General features: G+C 39.9%; 1 protein-coding gene across 4 annotated transcripts in view; it reads left to right on the plus strand.

The window, feature by feature from the left end:
* The window catches only part of LOC115175995 (angiopoietin-1), an 80058-nt gene extending 77604 nt beyond the window's left edge, over positions 1-2454 (plus strand). For 2 of the 4 annotated variants that reach the window (XR_003872136.1, XR_003872133.1), the window contains exons 10-12: positions 805-1046; positions 1152-1677; positions 1791-2454. The gene's annotated coding sequence lies outside the window, so the exon portion shown is untranslated. Of the gene's footprint in view, positions 1-804; positions 1053-1151; positions 1678-1790 lie in introns of all 4 variants that reach the window. The other 2 variants (XR_003872134.1, XR_003872135.1) reach the window with 2 other exon arrangements.
* Positions 2455-6000: the final 3546 nt, after the last annotated feature.

Genomic DNA, 6000 nt, shown 5'->3' on the forward strand with positions numbered 1-6000 from the left:
CCCCATGCTTGTCTCAGAGCAGTGCGTAACGGTGCTGAAATAGTTGACCACACGCGGGTAGGCTATTGCTTCAAATCCTTTTGCTTCTATCTTCAATATGCTTTAAATGCCACAATGTCACAAATAATTGAACACACACAATTCTTAAAACTCTGAGAAGGGTAATAGGAGGTGATCTGCACTGCATATTAACATTCGTATTGCTATATTCCACGTGTTTTGATTCTCTCTCTCTCTCTCTCTCTCTCGACCTCTCTCGACCTCTCTCGACCTCTCGACCTCTCTCAACCTCTCGACCTCTCTCTCTCTCGACCTCTCTCTCTCTCGACCTATTTTCAAAAATACTGGTAGACTTGGGGATTTTGGTCACGAAAGTGCTATTCGCAAACACTATCATCAGATGCCTGTGTTACGTCAAACGTGAAAGCCCGGGGAAATTAACAGGTTCAGTAGGCTACAATACTGTAAAGTAGGCCTAATAATGCTAAAAATAATGCTTAAATCAATCGACTGCTGGTCTTTACTGTATGCTGCACATTTTTACATTGTATTACATTTCCAGTAAGACTATTCAAGCGATCGACTCACTGATGGATGAAGATGATGAGCACTCAGCAAAGGCCATCTGTAATCTGCAGTCATCACGGCACAACATCAACATCGCTCTAATCACAGAAGACAGTTAAAGAAACTTGTGTGGACTTATGGAATAGTCCACACAATAGTCCACACAATAAGACATTTAATATATATTTTTTCAGATCATTAACCATGTGTGTTCTCTTGTTTTGTACTGTTCTGTAGTTTCGACCAAATGATTCGTCTGACAAAGACCTTCACCTCCTGCAAGCCCAGGCATGGATCAAAGCTGGTGAGACATTCAATGACACCATCTTCACAGACGAATCAACCGTGGCCCTTGAGCAATTTGCTCAAAATTGCTACAGAAAAAAGAAGATCAAGCAAGAAGATCAAGCATCCCCTCAACCTCCATGTGTGGGAGGCAATTTCTCGCCAGGGACCAGGCTGATATTTGAATTCTGGTGGTAAATGTATCTATTTGCAAAGCAAAAGGCACATAAAATGTTGTATCCTACACCTTATGGACTGCTATGTGTTCCACAATAATTCACTGTTGCCTCCTTTTTCAGGTATCATCGCTCGAGATTTCGTTGAGGAAGAAATCATCAAGAGATATGCTGGAACCTATGTCAGTGTCAGAACGTGTGTGCAACTGGTCAACTAGAGCCAGGTGCAGGAGAGCAGAGATGAGTGAACAGGCACACTTTAATTGGCAGAAGCAAAAGTCGGACGCAACAGCATCACAGTGAAATAGCGCACTGGTCACAATTAATAAAGGACAACAATACAATACCACAGGTTGAAACAATACCCGGAAAAACCCATCCTGACGTGTCACACAATAAATGTAACGAACAATTACACTCACAGACATCGGGGAACAGAGGATAATATACACGTAGATGATAAGGGAATGTAAACCAGGTGTGCGGGAAAACAAGACAAAACAAATGGAAAATGAAAGGTGGAGCGGCGATGGCTAGAAGACCGGTGACGTCGATCGCCGAGCGCCGCCCGAACAAGGAGAGGAACCGACTTCGGCGGAAGTCGTGACAGTCAGAGAGATGTTTCTGGAACCACATCCTTTCTTTCAAGGTAGGATTATAGTAATATTTTGTAATGTTTAGGCCTATTTACATTTATATTCCTAGTATTGTACCTAATGTTGGCTGTTATGCTAAATACATTTTTTCATTTTCCAAATGCAGACAATGACCCAAAACATACTGCCGCCCTGGTTTGCGTTGCAAATGAGGGCATAAAATGGGTCAAGACACAAGCAGAATAAGTAGACCTTTATGTCGTAAAATAAATATAAATAAATAAATGACATACAACACCTAGGGTAGGCCACAGTATATCTAAAAATATATTTTTCATCTCTACCTGTAGGTCTCCTGATTTAAACCCGATCGAACTTGTTTGGCATCAACTGAAAACATTCATCCGTAACACTGCCAAGCCTACAAGCAAAGATGAACTGGTGAAGGCCATCAAGATGTTTTGGCTTGAGAAATTGACGATACAACAATACAACAAATACATTGATCATCTCAGCAAGGTTTTACCCGTGGTCGTGGAGCTGGGGGGAAGCGCAACTAAAATATAGTTTAAATAAACATCTGCATTTTGAATGTCTTTTTTCTCGTTATTTTGTTAATGAAAGCATAAAGATGTTGATGAAGAACTGTTAGTGCCAAATTGGGTCATTTTCACACCTACAGCAGCCGGGCTATGAAAGGTTGTGTGTCAATTGATAAACCATGTGCCATGGAATCTCTTCCCAACTATTTTGCAATCTATATGGCTCTCCGACATTTTGCGGTTGCCTGAGGTCTTGAGTTAGAAATGTAACACCTTAGAGTACTTAAGCATCGAATACATTGCAAATTTGGGGATTTTCACACCTACAGTAGCCAGACTATGAAGAGCCTATTGTCCTGCTAATATGAAATATTGTATGCATGATAGGCTACACCTGCTACAGTACTACAGTACACTTGTGGAAAAACAAGTGTTTGAAAACGTGTTTTCAAAATTCTTCCAGCTGTCCATCACTACTGTAAATAAAAACACAATATCTTGTTTACATTCTTTATTGTAACCACAATGTCACAAATAATTTGTATCTACCTTTCCAATTACTTTTAGTTTGGGATTTACAAATGTACGCTTTTCAAGTCATTTTTCATTAAATCCAGTTCGGATTTAAGTATAACTTTTGTATGACTGACGCCTTTAGTGAGAGGTCGAATCAAGACAGTTGTAAATCATGCAGCGCCTTGTGGCACGAGCAAACATTTTAGAGAAACAATAAGTGTCTTATATCGGCTGAAAGCTTAAATTCTTGTTAATATAACTACACTGTCCAATTTACAGTAACTATTACTGCGGAAAAAATGCCATGCTATTGTTTGAGGAGAGCTCCTAACAACAAAACACTTTTTTCACCGCGATAGGTTTGATAAATTCACCTCTGAAGGTCAAATGTGTACTTACATTCTGAAATCTTGCTCTGGTTTATCATCCAAAGGGTCCCAGAGATAACATGAAGTGTCGTTTTGTTAGATAAAATCATTTTTCATATCCTAAAAAGGTCCATATAGCATGCACGATCAATTTTTAATTTCCACTTGTTCAATTTGCAAAGAAAGGAATCTGTAAAAATCTAACCCTAAACGTTGTTTCAACCAGTCAAATCACGTTTGTATGTATTCCTCAGAGATCCTAGAATGTAACCAGACTTCACTATATCATTAGGGGGTGTAGTATATCCTATAGGACACTAAATTTGGTCAGAGAGCGATGCCTTCATGGCACGCTAATGACGTGGCCGGTCTTCATTTGATCGACTGTATCTTTGTCAAATAAGCACCAATCAGGGTCAAACAAAGCTAGCTAGATAGCTAATGAGCTGGGCTTTGTGGGAGTATAACCCTGTATCTGTAACAAAATGTAGATGCTAACCTTTTACGACAGCATGCCTTTTCCTTTTGGACAAAAATTATAAGAATATTCAGAGATATGAAGTTATGAAAACTGGTTGTTTTGCAAATGTTGAACTTATAATATGGCTACTAATACTGGAAAAGCTAAATCAAAGTCCAAGTATACAGATTTGACGATATTCTTGCAAAAAAATGTAATATGAATGCAAATGTCTCCTTTAAATGTACCTGGGTGACTTCACACTAAATGTCATGTAGTTCGCTCATACTTCAAGTTATCCATCTGAAACTTTGCACATGCACTGCTGCCATCTTGTGGACACCATCGGAATTACAACCAGAGTGATGGCTGGAACTGGGACCTTTCTCTTGCATTTCAAATATGGTGGTAGAAAAAAAACAGTTGTTTTTTTCTTTGTATTTTCTTCTACCAGATCTATTGTGTTACATGCAATTCACATTTCTTCAAACTTCAAAGCGTTTCCTTTCAAATGGTACCAAGAATATGCATATCCTTGCTTCAGGGCCTGAGCTACAGGCAGTTAGATTTGGTATGTCATTTTAGGCGAAAATTTGAAAAAAAGGGGGCTATCCCTAAGAAGTTTTAATATTTAATCATTTCTGCTCTCCGAATTCATACAGTATCTAAGGGGCATTTTTCATTAGGGCAAATCTGCTCTATGAGAATATCTAATAATAATAATCGCTTTGTAAATAAGGATGCATTATGAAAGGAAAATGACATGCACAAGAGACGGTGGTAATATTTTTCATTTTAGAGACTATAATACATGGCATCCAGGTCAGGAAAACGAAAAACATTTCTTTATTAAAGACCATCAGAAAGAATGTTGGTACTTATTTATTTTGATCCAAAGCCATGAATGAGTGAGTCACTCAGCTTTATGTAGGTGCCGAGATAATATAACTGCGCTTGATTATTTAGCAGACTTGCTTATATTCTTGCTTATATTCAGTCAACACATATATCTTAAGAATATCATGTAATATAATTGAACATTTTCGTTTCTCTTAGAATAAAAACCTTAGTGTAACAACAGTTTTAGTAAGTAATATGCTACAGTCCAGTTACAGCTTCTTCTGACCAAGTAGAAACAAAAAAATATGTGGCATTTTTCGTGTGTGCGTGCAGAACAGAGGAATAGCAATTCTTACACTATTATTCTAAATTCAATCACATTCTTCGTCCTCATCACTCAGTTCATTGAAATGTTGATGTCGTGCACAATTATCAGTTTCTATTTGGTTTATATCGCCCGTTCATTGTCAGGTAAAGAGACACATTAGGCCTTTGGACCCAAAAGCAAAATCAGTTCTCTAACTCCCCCTTGTAGTCGTCTGGAGCAATGAAGCAGTGACACAGGGTAACGTACTAAACCACAAAGTCCTGTAGTATGCGTACACTTTCAGAGTTACAGTTACTTGGTTATACCATCCTAAATGACATCACAAAATAATAAACCATATGACAGGACTTATCCTTTAGATCCCCACAGACCATTCTTAATATTCATCTTATGAATATTGTGCCAATGTTCATTCTTTGGCCGTTAGAGTTTTTGGCGGCAAAGGTCTTCTGTAGACAAAGGGATTTCTTTCCCAATACTGCAGGGCAAGAAAGAGAAAGATGTCTCTAAATTTATGACCCAGTGTTAAGGTGTCAAGACTGGCACAGCCCCCCTTCCCCTCTTCTGTGGGAGAGAGGAGGTCTGGCTATCTTCAAACATTTGCCTAGCTGATGGGTCTTTTGGTCAACTGTCAGGAGTCATGACAATGTATAGAGTAAAAAGTACATTATTTTCTTTATGAATGTATTGAAGTAAAAGTAAAAGTTCCCAAAAATAGAAATAGTAAAGTAAAGTACAGATAGCCCAAAACATTTCCACTGCTCCAGTACTTTAAACCCCTGCCAGAGCGTTGATGATTCATCATGCAGAGGCCATAGAGAAGCCAGATTTAGACATTGAATATAATTTAACAGTTCCATTTTTATTTATTTATCCCTTTTCTCCGCAATTTCGTGGTATCCAATTGGTAGTTAGTCTTGCCCCATCGCTGCAACTCCCGTATGGACTCAGGAGAGGCGAAGGCCGAGAGCTGTGCATCCTCCGAAACACAACCCAGCCATGCTGCACTGCTTCTTGACCTAATGCCCGCTTAACCCGGAAGCCAGCCACACCAATGTGTCGGAGAAACACTGTGCACCTGGCGACTGTGTCAGCATGCATTGCACCCGGCCCGCCACAGGAGTCGCTAGTGGGCGATGAGACAAGAACATGCCTGCCGGCCAAACCCCCTCCTAACCCGGGCGACGCTGGGCCAATTGTGCGCCCCCCCATTGGTCTCCCGGTCACGGCCAGCTGTGACAGAGCCTGGAGTCAAACCAGGATCTCTAGTGGCACAGCTAGCACTGAGATGCAGTGCCTTAGACCACTGAGCCACTCAGGAG

This window comes from Salmo trutta, chromosome 36 (genome assembly GCF_901001165.1).
Source record: "Salmo trutta chromosome 36, fSalTru1.1, whole genome shotgun sequence".
NCBI lineage: Eukaryota > Metazoa > Chordata > Actinopteri > Salmoniformes > Salmonidae > Salmo > Salmo trutta.